General features: G+C 40.8%; 1 pseudogene; it reads right to left on the bottom strand.

The window, feature by feature from the left end:
- Positions 1-1488: 1488 nt before the first annotated feature.
- Positions 1489-18239, bottom strand: part of LOC139759290 (uncharacterized) — a 334770-nt pseudogene continuing 318019 nt past the window's right edge.

Raw genomic sequence — 18239 nt, 5'->3', positions numbered from 1 at the left:
TACAGTTGACTCCCTCCCTTCTACAGGAGGGAGACGCCCCTATCGTAATCCCCCCCTCACCCCCCCTTTCAACACCCTCCCCCTTTCCCTTCGTCAGGTCAAAGGTACAGTCTTACCCCCCCTCACCCCCCGCCCCCCCCTTCACCCAGAAACGCAAGGGCGTGACCCCAGTCTCGCCATGTCCGTGTTAACGACCCTTATAACTACCACTTATAATTGCCTCGTTTAGTCAGGAGTTTTGGAAGGTCATGATGGGTAGTATGTGTGTATGTACGCCACACAGACTCTCACTCACTCTCTCTCTCTCTCTCTCTCTCTCTCTCTCTCTCTCTCTCTCTCTCTATCACTCTCTCTCTCTCACTCTCTCTCTCTCTCTCTCTCTCTCTCTCTCTCTCTCTCTCTCTCTCTCTCTCTCTCACAGCAGCGGGTCCACAGAAGGCACCCAGCAGTCCAAGGGTTTATATATATATATATTTTTTTTTCCCAGTGAGAGAGAGAATGTATATATATATATATATATAAAAGGGGGGGTGAGATGGGGAGAGAGGGAGAGGGGGGAGAGAAAGGGGGGAGATAAACACACCTACAAGGACAATTATTACATACATTGTTGTGAGATAACTTCCTTGACAACGAGTGAGAGAGAGAGAGAGACTGAGAGTGAGAGAGAGTGAGAGTGAGAGAGAGAGAGAGTGAGAGAGAGTGAGAGTGAGAGAGAGAGAGAGTGAGAGTGAGAGAGAGAGAGAGTGAGAGAGAGAGAGAGAGAGAGTGAGACAGAGAGAGAGAGAGAGAGAGAGAGAGAGAGAGAGAGAGAGAGAGAGAGAGAGAGAGAGAGAGAGAGAGAGAGAGAGTGTGTGTGTGTGTAGTACACAGGTCAGGGCGGATGTAACACAGGCCCTGAAGGCCTCCCTTGGCCCGAGGAAGGGGGGGTGTGTAGGGGGGTGAACATAAGACCTGGCCCCCACTCAACCCCTTCCCCCTTCCCCCCCTGAAGACCACATAAACCCCCCTCCTCCTCCTCCTCCCCCCCTCCTGTAGTACACAGACCTCCCGGTAACTGGGAGGAAGAGGAGGAGAAGAAGAGGAGGAGGAGGAGGAGGAAGAGGAGGAGGAAGAGGAGGAGGAGGAAGAGGAGGTGGAGGAAGAGGAGGTGGAGGAAGAGTCGTCCCCCTTCCCTTCCTCCCTACGGACCATAACCTGACGAAGGAATGGGGGGGAATGGGGAAGGGGTTGAGGGGTGGGTTCGTTGGGTTGGTTCGTGGTGGTGGTCTTCGTCGTCGTCGTAGTGCCTGGAGGGGGGTGGGTCTTCGACGAACCACGGAGGAGAAGGGGAGGTCTTCGAGCGGACCACGGAGTAGGAGGAGGGGAGGGAGGAGGTCTTCGACGGACCACGGAGGAGGAGAGGAGGGGAGGTCTTCGACGGACCACGGAGGTGGAGGGGTGGTCTTCGGCGGACCACGGAGGAGGAGGAGGAGGAGGAAGGAGGTCTTCGAGCGGACCACGGAGGGAGGTGGAGGGGTGGTCTTTTTAAGTTGAGGAGGGCACGACGCGCGGGTATGGGTCGTGTCGGAACCTGGCCCTCTCGCCAGGGCTGCTCATCCTCAGGGCGCCTCCTCCACCACGCCCTGCGGGAGGATATACACACCAAGGGCCTCATCACATACACGCACGGGCTATGTAACGTTAACAGACAGACAGACAGACAGACATATACTAACACTACTTATACTACTAGTACTACTACTATTACTACTTATACTACTTATACTACTAACACTACTTATACTACTAGTACTACTACTATTACTACTTATACTACTTATACTACTAACACTACTTATACTACTAGTACTACTACTATTACTACTTATACTACTTATACTACTAACACTACTTATACTACTAGTACTACTACTATTACTACTTATACTACTTATACTACTAACACTACTTATACTACTTATACTACTACAATTACTACACTACTATTCATACTACTACTTATACTACTAGTACTACTATTATTACTTATACTACTACTATTCATACTACTACTTATACTACTACTACTACTACTACTACTACTACTACTACTACTACTACTACTACTACTTATACTACTAGTACTACTACTACTTATACTACCACTACTTATACTACTACCACTACTATTCATACTACTACTTATACTACTTATACTACTATTACTACTTATACTACTACTATTCATACTACTACTTATACTACTACTATTCATACTACTACTTATACTACTACTATTCATACTACTACTTATACTACTACTACTACTACTTATACTACTACTACTACTACTTATACTACTAGTACTATTAGTACTATTACTACTTATACTAACACTACTACTACTTATACTACTAATACTACTTATACTGCTAGTACTATTACTACTTATACTACTAGTAGTACTAGTACTACTACTATTTATACTACTACTACTACTACTACTACTACTACTACTAATAATAATAATAATAATAATAATAATAATAACAACACAAACAGATCTCGTATCAACATTTCATATCAAAACTTATCATCAATAATCAACACTTCATCTTGCCTAAAGTTTCAGTAAGTGAAACACAAAGGTGAAACACCGCAGAGTTTATCTATCGTATCTCCAGCTGAACACAAGTGATAAAGAATCAAGTCTAACTGATAACACATATCTATCAGTTCACCAATGTGCACATATCTATCAGTTCACCAATGTGCACATATCTATCAGTTCACCAATGTGCACATATCTATCAGTTCACTAATGTGCACATATCTATCAGTTCACCAATGTGCACATATCTATCAGTACACCAATGTGCACATATCTATCAGTTCACCAATGTGCACATATCTATCAGTACACCTATGTGCACATATCTATCAGTACACCTATGTGCACATATCTATCAGTACACCTATGTGCACATATCTATCAGTTCACCAATGTAATCTTATCTATCTATCGGAGATAATGATAAACTCAGGTTGATAAAGAGATAAAAAATTAAATGGAGAACATGGTTTTTAAAGCCTTCAATCTAATTTGCATATAGTAATAAAAGAGTTTATTTGTATTTATCAACAAATAACTATTGATAAGATAATAATAATAACTGAACTGGTACTTTATTAAAGGGTTAACAGAGACATAAATTTGGACAGTTAATAAAACGACAAAGTTTTCAGCGGGTCAATTTAAACAAGAAATTTTTATTTCTTGTAAAAAAATTTATATACTAATTTATATACTAGTGATAAGCCAAGTGATAAGCGATAAGAGAGAGGGAGTTGTTGATGAAAATAGGGTCATTGTAAATAGGAATAAACACCTGGGAAATGTTGCCCTCGAACGATTTAAAAATCAATAAATTTAAAATTGGAAATTTAATAGGATAAATAAATTATTATAAAATACAAAAAAAAATAATTGTCCAATCTTGGATGAAGAGAAATATATATAATAATACCTGAGTGCCAGCAAGAGATATTTTTTTCTTTTTAAAAAAATCAAATTAAATTTGATGAAATTTAAAAACTCACATTATGCAAAAAAAAAAAAAAAAAAAAATGAAGGATTAAATTTGAGATATATATTACTGAAAATATACTTACAGGATTACAGGCCAAAATGTATAAAAAATGCCTGGCAAAAATGTAGTAGACATTTTTAACAGAATTTTAGCGGCGAGAAAAATTAAAATTGATCTGGATTAATTTGTACTAATAATGGCATGAGCTAATCAGGCGGAACGATGAAGTAGATTGGCCGATCAAGGAAATAAACTGATGATTAGGAAGAAACAGTTCAATCATACAAACATGATCTGGGGTGGGAGCGACGCGCCACTCCCTCGCCTCCAGTACATTCCCGCTATAAGTAGATCGCGTGAGATTGTAAGTAGATAAGTAGACCGCGTGAGATTGTAAGTAGATAAGTAGATCGCGTGAGATTGTAGGTAGGTAAGTAGACCGTGTGAGATTGTAAGTAGGTAAGGAGACCGTGTGAAATTGTAAGTAGGTAAGTAGACCGTGTGAGATTGTAAGTAGATAAGTAGACCGCGTGAGATTGTAGGTAGGTAAGTAGACCGCGTGAGATTGTAAGTAGATATGTCGACCGTGTGAGACTGTAAGTAGGTAAGTAGACCGTGTGAGATTGTAAGCAGATAAGTAGACCGTGTGAGATTGTAAGTAGGTAAGGACTGACCTGTGACGTCATCAGCTCCGGCCTCGGAAAGAGGGAGTTCTGTCAGATGATCATACAGGCCGTACCTGTGGGCAAGACGGACACGTACACTCACCTGTGTAAGTACGGACACGTACGTACAGTCATGTGTGTAAGTACGGACACGTACACTCACCTGTGTAAGTACAGACACGTACGTACAGTCACCTGTGTAAGTACAGACACGTACGTACAGTCACCTGTGTAAGTACAGACACGTACGTACAGTCACCTGTGTAAGTACAGACACGTACGTACACTCACCTGGGTAAGTACGGACACGTACGTACAGTCATGTGTGTAAGTACGGACACGTACACTCACCTGTGTAAGTACAGACACGTACGTACAGTCACCTGTGTAAGTACAGACACGTACGTACAGTCACCTGTGTAAGTACAGACAGGTACGTACAGTCACCTGTGTAAGTACAGACACGTACGTACAGTCACCTGTGTAAGTACGTACATGTACGTACACTTGTCTCTGTAAGTACGTAAATACAGTCACTTCTGTACGTACGGACAGGGAGGGAGGAAGGCACTTTATAAGTACAAACGACCAAGAATTATAAGTATTTATAAGTACAAACGACCAGGAATTATAAGTAAGTGTGGTATAGGAACTTATAGGTAGGTCTTATATAAGTAACTTGATAATACAACTGATACAATGAGATCTACTGTATTAATCATCCGGCCTACTGTATAAAATCTGGCCTACTGTATAAGCCTTCTAGGCTACTGTATAAGCCTTCTGGCCTACTGTATAAACTTTCTGGCCTACTGTATACATTTTTTGGCCTGCTGTATAAATCTTCTGGCCTACTGTATAAACTTTCTGGCCTACTGTATAAACTTTCTGGCCTACTGTATAATCTTCTGGCCTACTGTATAAGCCTTCTGGCCTACTGTATAAATCTTCTGGCCTACTGTATCCTCCCTATTCATCTCCCTTAAACATCCCTATTTCCCCTACCTCAATCCCCATCCCTCCCTCTACCCTTACCTTAATCCCACTCACCTCCCTTGGCCCTCCCCTTAGTACCCTCCCTCAGTATCCTCCCTTAGTGCCCTCCCTTAGTGCCCTCCCTTAGTGCCCTCCCTTAGCACTCTCCCTTAGCACCCTCCCTTAGTGCTCCCTCCTTAGTACCCTCCCTTAGTACCGTCCCTTAGTACTCTCCCTTGATGCCCTCCCTTCGTGCTCCTCCCTTAGTTCCCTCCCTCAGCACCCTCTCCCTTGCCCCTCCCTCAGTACCCTCCCCCTCCCTTGCCCCTCCCTCAGTACCCTCCCTTGCCCCTCCCTCAGTACCCTCCCTTGCCCCTCCCTGCTCACCCTGGCAAGTCGTGGTACACGTCCATCATCTCTTGCTCCTTCTGCTGGAGCGCCCTGGCCCGCGTCAGCAGGGAGAGCACGGACCTCCTCCCTGCTGACGCTGTCGCTCCTCCACCTGCTGACGACGCTCCTCCTCCTCCTCCACCTCCTCCACCTCCACCTGCTCCTCCACCTGCGACGCCACGGCCTTTCAACAACTCACCCTTGCCTGAAGAAGGCGCAGAAGGAGGTTTGAAAGTCACTAACCCCCATTAGGGAAGGGGGAAATAAAAATCAAGAAATTTATACCAATTTCTCTCCTACCTGAAATTTTTAAATTTTTTTTTTCTCTTTTTTTTTCTTTTTTAAAAATTCGTGGGAATTAATTCTAGTACACTGGGAATAGATAGTAATAAATTGTACACTGGGAATAGATATCAATAAATTGTACACTGGGAATAGATAGTAATAAATTGTAAAGTGAATATGTCAGTAAATTGTACATTGAAATTATCAATAAATTGTACACTGGGAATAAATTAATAAATTGTACAGTGGGAATATATCAATAAATTGTACAGTGGGAATAAATCAATAAATTGTACAGTGGGAATAAATTAATAAATTGTACAGTGGGAATAAATCAATAAATTGTACAGTGGGAATAAATCAATAAATTGTACAGTGGGAATAAATCAATAAATTGTACACTGAAAATATCAATAAATTGTACAGTGGGGAAAAATCAATAAATTGTACACTATGAATATATCAATAAATTGTACACTGGGAATAAATCAATAAATTATACACAGGGAATACATCAATAAACTGTATCTTCTTTATTAATGAATAGATAAAAGACGCTTAATATATATCTATTGACTGATTTAAATTTGCGAAATTAAAAATGACAAAACTGTGATTCTGGAAGTCAAGACAATGTTAAAGTATTGTGATTTTGCCTTAAAGGATAACATACGTTTCCCGTGGAGCGGGGGTAGCGCCACGAATGGATGATGGCAAGCAAGTATGAATATGTATATGGGAATATACGTCTATGTCTGTATATGTATATATATACGTATGTATATGTTGATATGTATATGTCTGTATATGTATATATACGTATGTATATGTTGATATGTCTATGTCTGTATATGTATATACACGTATGTATATGTTGATATGTATATGTCTGTATGTGTATATATATACGTATGTATATGTTGATATGTATATGTATTACGTGTGTGTATGGGCGCTCATATATATGTATATATATATATATATATATATATATATATATATATATATATATATATATATATATATATATATATATATATATATATATATATAATCTTTAATATAGTCCCTCCAACCTCAGTTGTCCAAAAGTTTTTGAAACAATATCCGATTTAACGCTTTAAAGCTAAACACATCGTTCGCATTGTTCACACCGTAAATATTAAACTCGCTTCATCTGGCTTATTTGAATGAATTCTTTTTAACTAATCATAATGACTCACATTTACCAAGAAAAAGTAGACATTTATTACCTCATTAATAAAAGCATATCCGGTTCATTAAAGACATTAAGAGCGCGCATGAATGAGTTATTAGAACCCCGGCTTTGGTCGAAGCTTTCTCGGAACGAGTGAAAATCTGTGGAACAAAATTGAAAATTGGCTCGCCGGCAACTTTATAAGAAGTTGCCAAAGATTGATTTTCAGAGCGACTTTCCCCCCCCGTGGTTGCCAGTTATGGCAAGAAAGTCTGTTTATTTTTTTCTCTTGTCAGATATGAGTTTACTGAAATAGATACGTTAATATAATATAGAAAAAATTATATAGAATATATATATATATATATATATATATATATATATATATATATATATAATATATATATACATATATATATATATATATTTATTTATTTATTTATTTATTTATAAATAAATGAATTTATAGATAATTTATAAATAATTTATAAATAATTTATAAATATTTATAAATAAATAAATAAATATATATATATATATATATATATATATATATATATATATATATATATATATATATATATATATGTCTATCCATCTATCTATCCATCTATCTATCCATGACGTCACGACTCACCACAGGTCAAAAGGGCCGCCTGGGCTCGGTTCAGACCTCTGAGGGCGGGGTGTGGCGAGGTCAGGGTAAGCCCCGCCCCTCGGACCCGCCCCCCGGCCACGCCAGGTGGGGGTGGAGACCCCCCCGTGGAGTGGGGGGAGCAGGACCCCTCCTCGGACCCACAGATGGTGCCATTGTTGTTGTTGTTGTTGTTGTTGTTGTTGTTGGAGATGGTGGAGGTCCCCACCAAGAGCTGCATCTCCCTCATTTGACCCTGTCGGATCTCGTCGTTGTAGTCCTGCAGGGAGAGAGAGAGATAAGGGAGATAAGGGAGATAACATAATAGGGAGATAAGGGAGATAAGGGACATAAGGGGAATGACATAATAGAGAGATAAGGGAGATAAGGGACATAAGGGTAATGACATAATAGGGAGATAAGGGAGATAAGGGAGATAACATAATAGGGAGATAAGGGAGATAAGGGACATAAGGGGAATGACATAATAGAGAGATAAGGGAGATAAGGGACATAAGGGTAATGACATAATAGGGAGATAAGGGAGATAACATAATAGGGAGATAAGGGACATAAGGGGAATGACATAATAGAGAGATAAGGGAGATAAGGGACATAAGGGTAATGACATAATAGGGAGATAAGGGAGATAAGGCGAGGGGGTTCATCATAATAGGGAGATAAGGGGGTTAACGTAATAGGGAGATAAGGGAGATAAGGCCAGGGGGTTATTATAATAGGGAGATAAGAAAAATATGGGGTTAACATAATAGGGAGATAAGGCGAGGGGGTTCATCATAATAGAGAGATAAGGGAGATAAGGGGTATCTTGATGTGGGGGGATGGAGGAATGGATTCAAAGGGGGTGATTGAGGAAGGGGGTGATTAAGGAAGGGGGTGATTAAGGAAGGGGGTGATTGAGGAAGGGGGTGATTAAGGAAGGGGGTGATTAAGGAAGGGGGTGATTGAGGAAGGGGGTGATTAAGGAAGGGGGTGATTGAGGAAGGGGGTGATTGAGGAAGGGGGTGATTGAGGAAGGGGGTGATTAAGGAAGGGGGTGATTAAGGAAGGGGGTGATTGAGGAAGGGGGTGATTAAGGAAGGGGGTGATTGAGGAAGGGGGTGATTAAGGAAGGGGGTGATTGAGGAAGGGGGTGATTGAGGAAGGGGTGATTAAGGAAGGGGGTGATTGAGGAAGGGGGTGATTGAGGAAGGGGGTGATTGAGGAAGGGGGTGATTAAGGAAGGGGGTGATTGAGGAAGGGGGTGATTAAGGAAGGGGGTGATTGAGGAAGGGGGTGATTAAGGAAGGGGGTGATTGAGGAAGGGGGTGATTGAGGAAGGGGGTGATTGAGGAAGGGGGTGATTGAGGAAGGGGGTGATTGAGGAAGGGGGTGATTGAGGAAGGGGGTGATTAAGGAAGGGGGTGATTGAGGAAGGGGGTGATTGAGGAAGGGGGTGATTGAGGAAGGGGGTGATTGAGGAAGGGGGTGATTGAGGAAGGGGGTGATTGAGGAAGGGGGTGATTGAGGAAGGGGGTGATTAAGGAAGGGGGTGATTGAGGAAGGGGGTGATTGAGGAAGGGGGTGATTGAGGAAGGGGGTGATTGAGGAAGGGGGTGATTAAGAAGGGTGTGATGGTGATTGGGGAAAGGGGGGGTGATTGGAGGAAGTGGGGTGATTGGGGGAGGGGGTGATTGGGTAAGGGGGGTGATTGAGGAAGGGGGTGATTTAAGGATGGGGGTGGTTGGGAAGTGGTGTGATTGAGGAAGTGGGTGATTGAGGAAGCGGGGGTTCGAGATGAATAAGGAAGGGGTGATGAGGAAGGGGGTGATTAAGGAAGGGGGTGATTGTGGAAGGGGTGTGATTGGAGGAAGGGGGTGATTGGGGAAAAGGGGGTGATTGAGGAAGGGGGTGATTGAAGTGGGAGATAATGGGGGAGACAAGGGGAGAACCGGATGAGGGGGATGGGTGAGGGGAAAACATTAGGTTGGGGGTAGCATATGTTGATTTAAAGAAAACGGGCAAATGGAAGATAAAGAAGGTGGAGAGAATGGGGAGAAGGGAGATAGCAATAGGAAGAAAACGGAAGGGGGGGAGAGTAGGGTGTAGATGACTAAAAGAAGGGGGGGGGAACTGGTTGGAGAAGAAAACGTAGAGAGGTAAAAGAGTGGAAATGGAAAGAGGGAGGGTGTGGAAGGGTGTGTGGGAAAGGGGTAGCTAAAGAAGAAGAAAATTGGTTGGGTAGGGAAGAAAATGAGAAGTGACATTGAAGAAAATGGGAATATACAGGGAAAATGGGGTAAAAATAAAGGATGAAAATTAATGTATAAATTGGACCTTTAATTTTATAGAAAATGGTAAGCTGGTGGCACAGAAAACGATACCGGCGTAAAGAAAATGGTGAACATTGATTAATCATTTCGAAATATCTAATAAAATTCTTTTCTTTTTACGCTTTGCAAACCTGACTTGTTCTGTTGTGTCATTTTTGGTAATTAACAAAACTTTTAACATTTTCTTTAAGTCATTGTTTGGAAAAAAAAAATACATGTAAAAGTAAAGAAAACGGTGTAAACTCACAGGAGAGAAAACGTTTACACTGACACGAGAGAAAACAAAAACACGGGCATAAAAGAAAATGGTCATACAATCGCCAGAGAAAATGGTATCACCATCACCGAACAGAAAATGATAACACTGCAGATGGAAAACGTTAACGCTGTCGAAAAGAAAGAAAAAAAAAAAATGGGAAGCTGGGAGGGGAACAGACTCACCTGGGACCAGGTACCACGCGCGGGAAAGGAGGAACAAGACTCACCGGGACCAGGTACCACGCGAGGGTAAGAAGAACAAGACTCACCGGGACCAGGTACCACGCGCGGGAAAGAAGTAACAAGACTCACCGGGACCAGGTACCACGCGGGAGAAGGAGGAACAAGACTCACCGGGACCAGGCACCACGCAAGGGTAAGAAGAACAAGACTCTCCGGGACCAGGTACCACGCGAGGGTAAGAAGAACAAGACTCACCGGGACCAGGCACCACGCGGGAGAGGAGGAACAAGACTCACCGGGACCAGGCACCACGCAAGGGTAAGAGAACAAGAATCTAGGGACAGGTACCACGCGAGGGTAAGAAGAACAAGACCTCACCGGGACCATGCACCACGGGGAGAGGGAGAACAAGAGCTCACGGGGACCAGGCACCACGCGAGGGTAGAAGAGGCAAGGTCTCACAGGGGACCAGCAACCACGGCGAGGGTTTAGAAGACACACATGATCAACCGGGACATGCCACACGCGGGGGAAGAGGTAACAAGGACTCACGGGACCAGGCACACGGAGGGAGAAGAGTAACAAGACTCAATGGGACCAGGGCAACACGCGGGAGAAGAGTAAACGACTACGGACCTGGCACCCCGTCGCGCGGGGGGCTAAATTATGTTGCTGTGTTATAATTTGACTTTTTTGTTAGTTCTTTTTGTGTATTGTAGATTAGATATTTCATGTTAGTTACATTCGTAATATGTTCTTTAGTACCAATGTTGTTGATATTTTGGTTAATGGTTTATTAATAGATAAAACCCTTAAACTTTTTAAAGATAGGATTCAATGACCTAGATTTATGAACTGAAAGATTATTTACAAGAATGGAAAGAATGTTTTATTAAAGATTTTGAAATATAATTTTTTTTACAACAAAGTAGCTAAGAAAGATTCTTTAATTGGTTAGATGTTTTTATTACTATTGAAAATATTTATAATAATTATATTTTTTTACAATAATATTCCTATGTAAGAAGTATAGAATTTTAATAATAATGTAATAAAACATGAAAAAATAAAACGAAATTACAAGACTCACGGGACATTTCCGGGGATCTCGGTGAGGGGGTGGGCGATGCGGGCTGGGCTTCTGCTGGGGGCGCACGCTGTCACTCCACGTAAAGGGTTTCCTCTCAAATGGCCGAACTTGGGGTCACCCGATACGCGCAGCTCCTCCTCCTGCAGGGGGAGGTCAGAGGTCAAAGGTCAATTTGGATGGACGGGTTCACTTAAACGGGGGTTTTGGGGAAAATGGGTTTATCTAAATAGGTTAAACAATTAAAAAAAAACCTAATTTTCCCCTCGGCCCCAACCAATACCTAAAATCTAACCAATTACAAAAAAATTAACCCAATTAGCATAAAATCCCAACCAATTCCATTTAAAAACCCAAAAATTACATTAATCCAACCAATTTTCCATAAAAAACCCAACTAAATTAAATGAATCCTACCCAAATTAGCGAAAACCCCAACCCAAATTTCCCTCATTCCCTAACCAATTAGACTCAAACCCTAACCAATTAGCTAAACCCTAAAACCCTTAGCTCAAACCTTACCAATTAGCCTCGAATCCTAACCAATTAGCCTTAAATACTAACTAACTAACCACACAATTAAAATCACATCCCCATTTTCTGACAGCAATAGAACAGAATAGACCTGAGCAGTGGGTGGGTGGGGGGGGGGGGGGTGGAGTTTAAAGACCTGAGCAGGGGGAGTCCATTTACACTGTCAAGAGGAGTCTGTAAATTGTAAATTGTAAGAAAATAAAATAAAATGCCCTTCATAGAACCTCTCTCTCTCTCTATCTATCTATCTATCTATCTATCTATCTCCTGTCTCTCTCTCTCTCTCTCTCTCTCTCTCTCTCTCTCTCTCTCTCTCTCTCTCTCTCTCTCTATCTCTCTCTCTCTCTCTCTCTGTAAATCACTCTTCCCCTCCACCCCCCCCACCCCCTACTAGACGGATGCTGTAAACAACCCAAAGTCGTCATATATATTTCTCTGTTCATCAATGAACATTTTGTAAAAAAAATATATATATATATATATATAATTTCCTTTGTATTTCCAGAGAAATTATTTCTGGTCCATTTGGGAGAAATATTTCCAGCAATCCATTCCATTGTAAACCTCCGTCTCTATGTAAATGATCCCTTCGTAAAATCTGTGTAAATCATTTACACACACAGCCAATGGTGTTAGCTCTCTGTGTTAACGCAGAGCAGAATCTCCGTCTCTATGTAAATGATCCCTTCGTAAAATCTGTGTAAATCATTTACACACCCACACTGGTGGTAACGCAGAGCAGAGCCTGGCTGTAAATCATGCTAATTCCAATATACATGTAAATGCCTCATTTACCCCACGGTCGCTGAATACATCACTCAATCCCTGACACAATGTCTATATTTACAATGTAAATGTAAAAAAAAAAAAAGAAATGTATATATATCTATCTGTGTATATGATGATTCTCAACGAATTATCATGTATGAAATGTATGTATACATGACGTATACTTACATGCGAATTGACATCTCTCTCTCTCTCTCTCTCTCTCTCTCTCTCTCAGGTCATCCCCCCTCCCCCCCCATACACATTTAAGAACAATCATGTAAATGATAATTATCAAAAATAAGAATGTGTACGATATATATATATATATAGATATACATAAGTATACTTATGTAAGTAGGAGAGATGGCCAGAGAGCGTTATTGGATTACGTGTTAATTGACAGACGTGCGAAAGAGAGACTTTTGGATGTTAATGTGCTGAGAGGTGCAACTGGAGGGATGTCTGATCATTATCTTGTGGAGGCTAAGGTGAAGATCTGTATGGGTTTTCAGAAAAGAAGAGTGAATGTTGGGGTGAAGAGGGTGGTGAGAGTAAGTGAGCTTGAGAAGGAGACCTGTGTGAGGAAGTACCAGGAGAGACTGAGTACAGAATGGAAAAAGGTGAGAACAATGGAAGCAAGGGGAGTGGGGGAGGAATGGGATGTATTTAGGGAATCAGTGATGGATTGCGCAAAAGATGCTTGTGGCATGAGAAGAGTGGGAGGTGGGTTGATTAGAAAGGGTAGTGAGTGGTGGGATGAAGAAGTAAGAGTATTAGTGAAAGAGAAGAGAGAGGCATTTGGACGATTTTTGCAGGGAAAAAATGCAATTGAGTGGGAGATGTATAAAAGAAAGAGACAGGAGGTCAAGAGAAAGGTGCAAGAGGTGAAAAAAAGGGCAAATGAGAGTTGGGGTGAGAGAGTATCATTAAATTTTAGGGAGAATAAAAAGATGTTCTGGAAGGAGGTAAATAAAGTGCGTAAGACAAGGGAGCAAATGGGAACTTCAGTGAAGGGCGCAAATGGGGAGGTGATAACAAGTAGTGGTGATGTGAGAAGGAGATGGAGTGAGTATTTTGAAGGTTTGTTGAATGTGTTTGATGATAGAGTGGCAGATATAGGGTGTTTTGGTCGAGGTGGTGTGCAAAGTGAGAGGGTTAGGGAAAATGATTTGGTAAACAGAGAAGAAGTAGTGAAAGCTTTGCGGAAGATGAAAGCCGGCAATGGCAGCAGGTTTGGATGGTATTGCAGTGGAATTTATTAAAAAAGGGGGTGACTGTATTGTTGACTGGTTGGTAAGGTTATTTAATGTATGTATGACTCATGGTGAGGTGCCTGAGGATTGGCGGAATGCGTGCATAGTGCCATTGTACAAAGGCAAAGGGGATAAGAGTGAGTGCTCAAATTACAGAGGTATAAGTTTGTTGAGTATTCCTGGTAAATTATATGGGAGGGTATTGATTGAGAGGGTGAAGGCATGTACAGAGCATCAGATTGGGGAAGAGCAGTGTGGCTTCAGAAGTGGTAGAGGATGTGTGGATCAGGTGTTTGCTTTGAAGAATGTATGTGAGAAATACTTAGAAAAGCAAATGGATTTGTATGTAGCATTTATGGATCTGGAGAAGGCATATGATAGAGTTGATAGAGATGCTCTGTGGAAGGTATTAAGAATATATGGTGTGGGAGGAAAGTTGTTAGAAGCAGTGAAAAGTTTTTATCGAGGATGTAAGGCATGTGTACGTGTAGGAAGAGAGGAAAGTGATTGGTTCTCAGTGAATGTAGGTTTGCGGCAGGGGTGTGTGATGTCTCCATGGTTGTTTAATTTGTTTATGGATGGGGTTGTTAGGGAGGTAAATGCAAGAGTTTTGGAAAGAGGGGCAAGTATGAAGTCTGTTGGGGATGAGAGAGCTTGGGAAGTGAGTCAGTTGTTGTTCGCTGATGATACAGCGCTGGTGGCTGATTCATGTGAGAAACTGCAGAAGCTGGTGACTGAGTTTGGTAAAGTGTGTGGAAGAAGAAAGTTAAGAGTAAATGTGAATAAGAGCAAGGTTATTAGGTACAGTAGGGTTGAGGGTCAAGTCAATTGGGAGGTGAGTTTGAATGGAGAAAAACTGGAGGAAGTGAAGTGTTTTAGATATCTGGGAGTGGATCTGGCAGCGGATGGAACCATGGAAGCGGAAGTGGATCATAGGGTGGGGGAGGGGGGCGAAAATTCTGGGGGCCTTGAAGAATGTGTGGAAGTCGAGAACATTATCTCGGAAAGCAAAAATGGGTATGTTTGAAGGAATAGTGGTTCCAACAATGTTGTATGGTTGCGAGGCGTGGGCTATGGATAGAGTTGTGCGCAGGAGGATGGATGTGCTGGAAATGAGATGTTTTGAGGACAATGTGTGGTGTGAGGTGGTTTGATCGAGTGAGTAACGTAAGGGTAAGAGAGATGTGTGGAAATAAAAAGAGCGTGGTTGAGAGAGCAGAAGAGGGTGTTTTGAAGTGGTTTGGGCACATGGAGAGAATGAGTGAGGAAAGATTGACCAAGAGGATATATGTGTCGGAGGTGGAGGGAACGAGGAGAAGAGGGAGACCAAATTGGAGGTGGAAAGATGGAGTGAAAAAGATTTTGTGTGATCGGGGCCTGAACATGCAGGAGGGTGAAAGGAGGGCAAGGAATAGAGTGAATTGGAGCGATGTGGTATACCGGGGTTGACGTGCTGTCAGTGGATTGAATCAAGGCATGTGAAGCGTCTGGGGAAAACCATGGAAAGCTGTGTAGGTATGTATATTTGCGTGTGTGGACGTATGTATATACATGTGTATGGGGGGGGGGGGGGTTGGGCCATTTCTTTCGTCTGTTTCCTTGCGCTACCACGCAAACGCGGGAGACAGCGACAAAGTATAAAATATATATATATATATATATATATATATATATATATATATATATATATATATATATATACTTGTAAATAGTTTAGTAAATTGTGGCTATCACAAAATGATTATATAAATAACAATTGTATATCTAAAAAATCTATGCATAGATGGTTGTTTATCGTAAATAATTATGTAAATGATGGTTATCTTTTTAAAAGGGATGTTTCAGATCATCATTACTTCAGTAATAATAATAATAATAATAATAATAATAATAATAATAATAATAATAATAATAATAATAATAATAATAATAATAATAATAATATTAATAATAATAATAATAATAATAATAATAATAATAATAATAACAATAATAATAATATTAATAATAATAATAATAATAATAATAATAATAATAATAATAATAATAATAAATGATAATAATAACAACAATAATGATAACACCATAATAATAATAATAATAATAATAATAATAATAATAATAATAATAACAATAATAATAATAATAATAATAATAATAATATTAATAATAATAATAATAATAATAATAATAATAATAATAATAATAATAATAATAACAATAATAATAATATTAATAATAATAATAATAATAATAATAATAATAATAATAATAATAATAATAATAATAATAATAAATGATAATAATAACAACAATAATGATAACACCATAATAATAATAATAATAATAATAATAATAATAATAATAATAATAACAATAATAATAATAATAATAATAATAATAATATTAATAATAATAATAATAATAATAATAATAATAATAATAATAATAACAATAATAATAATATTAATAATAATAATAATAATAATAATAATAATAATAATAATAATAATAATAATAATAATAATAATAATAATAAATGATAATAATAACAACAATAATGATAACACCATAATAATAATAATAATAATAATAATAATAATAATAATAACAATAATAATAATATTAATGATAATAACAATAATAATAACCCCATTTTCTTTCTCGAGCGGAGAGAGAGAGAGAGAGAGAGAGAAAACGGGGTGTTGCCATACCTTCTGCTTATCTCTCATGGAACCTCTTCCAAGAATGGCCATCTTGGTCATGGTTTCCTCCTGCAGCCGCTTGAGGGAGTTGCCCTTAGGCCCTAGCAGTTTCCCCACGAAGTTGAACTGAGGGCCCGGGGGAGAGAAAACGGGAGGGGGTTACCTCAGAAAACGGGATGGGCGGAGCTGAAAGAGAATGCGATTCGTGGAGGGGAGGGATGGGTTAGAAAATGGGAAGTGGTTACGTCAGAAAACGGGACTGGTGGAGCTGAAAGAGAATGCGATTCGGGGGGTGATGGGTTAGTGGCATAGAAAATGGAGTGCGGAGAGCATTGAAAGAAAATGGTCACACCGGTCCATGGTGAGAGTATGAAGATGAATATAGGTCTTCAGTATGAGTTGGTCCAATCTTATGTAACATGTAGCTTTGACAGGACGTGTGACGTGGAGACAGCCTTCATCATGACCAGACGCTACCACTACTGAACACAGTCATTCCAATTTCCATCATGACACTCGTCCAACACCAACCTGACCAGGACCCCCCCCCCCCCCCCAGTGTTGTAAACACACACACACACAACAACAACAACAACAACAACAAGAACAACAAGAAAAACACAGTCCAACAAACAAACAAACAAAAAACACGGCAGCACTGAGTGCAACAACGGCGTATCCCACCTGGAATGACCTCTGACCAGTGCCGTAATGACGTCATTAACGACCCATTCTAGACTGGCAATTACGTTAATTAACTTATTTTTAAGTTCAGTAACTTATCTATCATTATCACAGGAGCCAGTCACGTGACGGAGACCCGGATGGAGATGTCTCATAAAGACACGTACAGCGAAGGCCTGCGCTACGATCAGCAGCAGGGAAGTGTGCGCCAACACCGTCATCCTATGTCACCTGTTTCTAGCGCCGCTACCTCGCTGACGCGGGAAATGGCGAACATGTGTGTGTGTGTGTGTGTGTGTGTGTGTGTGTGTATATATATATATATATATATATATATATATATATATATATATATATCAGGACTACCAGTAAAATCCCCCCCCCCTCTCCCTCCTTCCCTCTCCCCCCATTCAAGCATTGAGGGAGGGGAGGAGATGGGGGTAGGGAGGAGGGGGAGGGGGGGGGGGAGGGGGGGGGGAGCCGCTGACCAGCACACACAACCATTGTCTTCTTCATATAAACAAGGTCAACACGGCGTATAATTGGCCTCCCCCCTAACAACCCCCCCACCCCCCCCTTGTTAACGACCTGGTGCAAATGGAGCCCCGAGCGATGACCCCTGACCTTCTGTGCCTAGCTGGATTGTACAGGGGGGAGAGAGGGGGGGAGGGGGTAAAAAATGGGGGAAGGGTGGGTTGAATAGGGGGAAGGG

Source organism: Panulirus ornatus, chromosome 32 (genome assembly GCF_036320965.1).
Source record: "Panulirus ornatus isolate Po-2019 chromosome 32, ASM3632096v1, whole genome shotgun sequence".
Taxonomy (NCBI): domain Eukaryota; kingdom Metazoa; phylum Arthropoda; class Malacostraca; order Decapoda; family Palinuridae; genus Panulirus; species Panulirus ornatus.
This window is presented reverse-complemented; position numbering and strand designations above follow the sequence as displayed.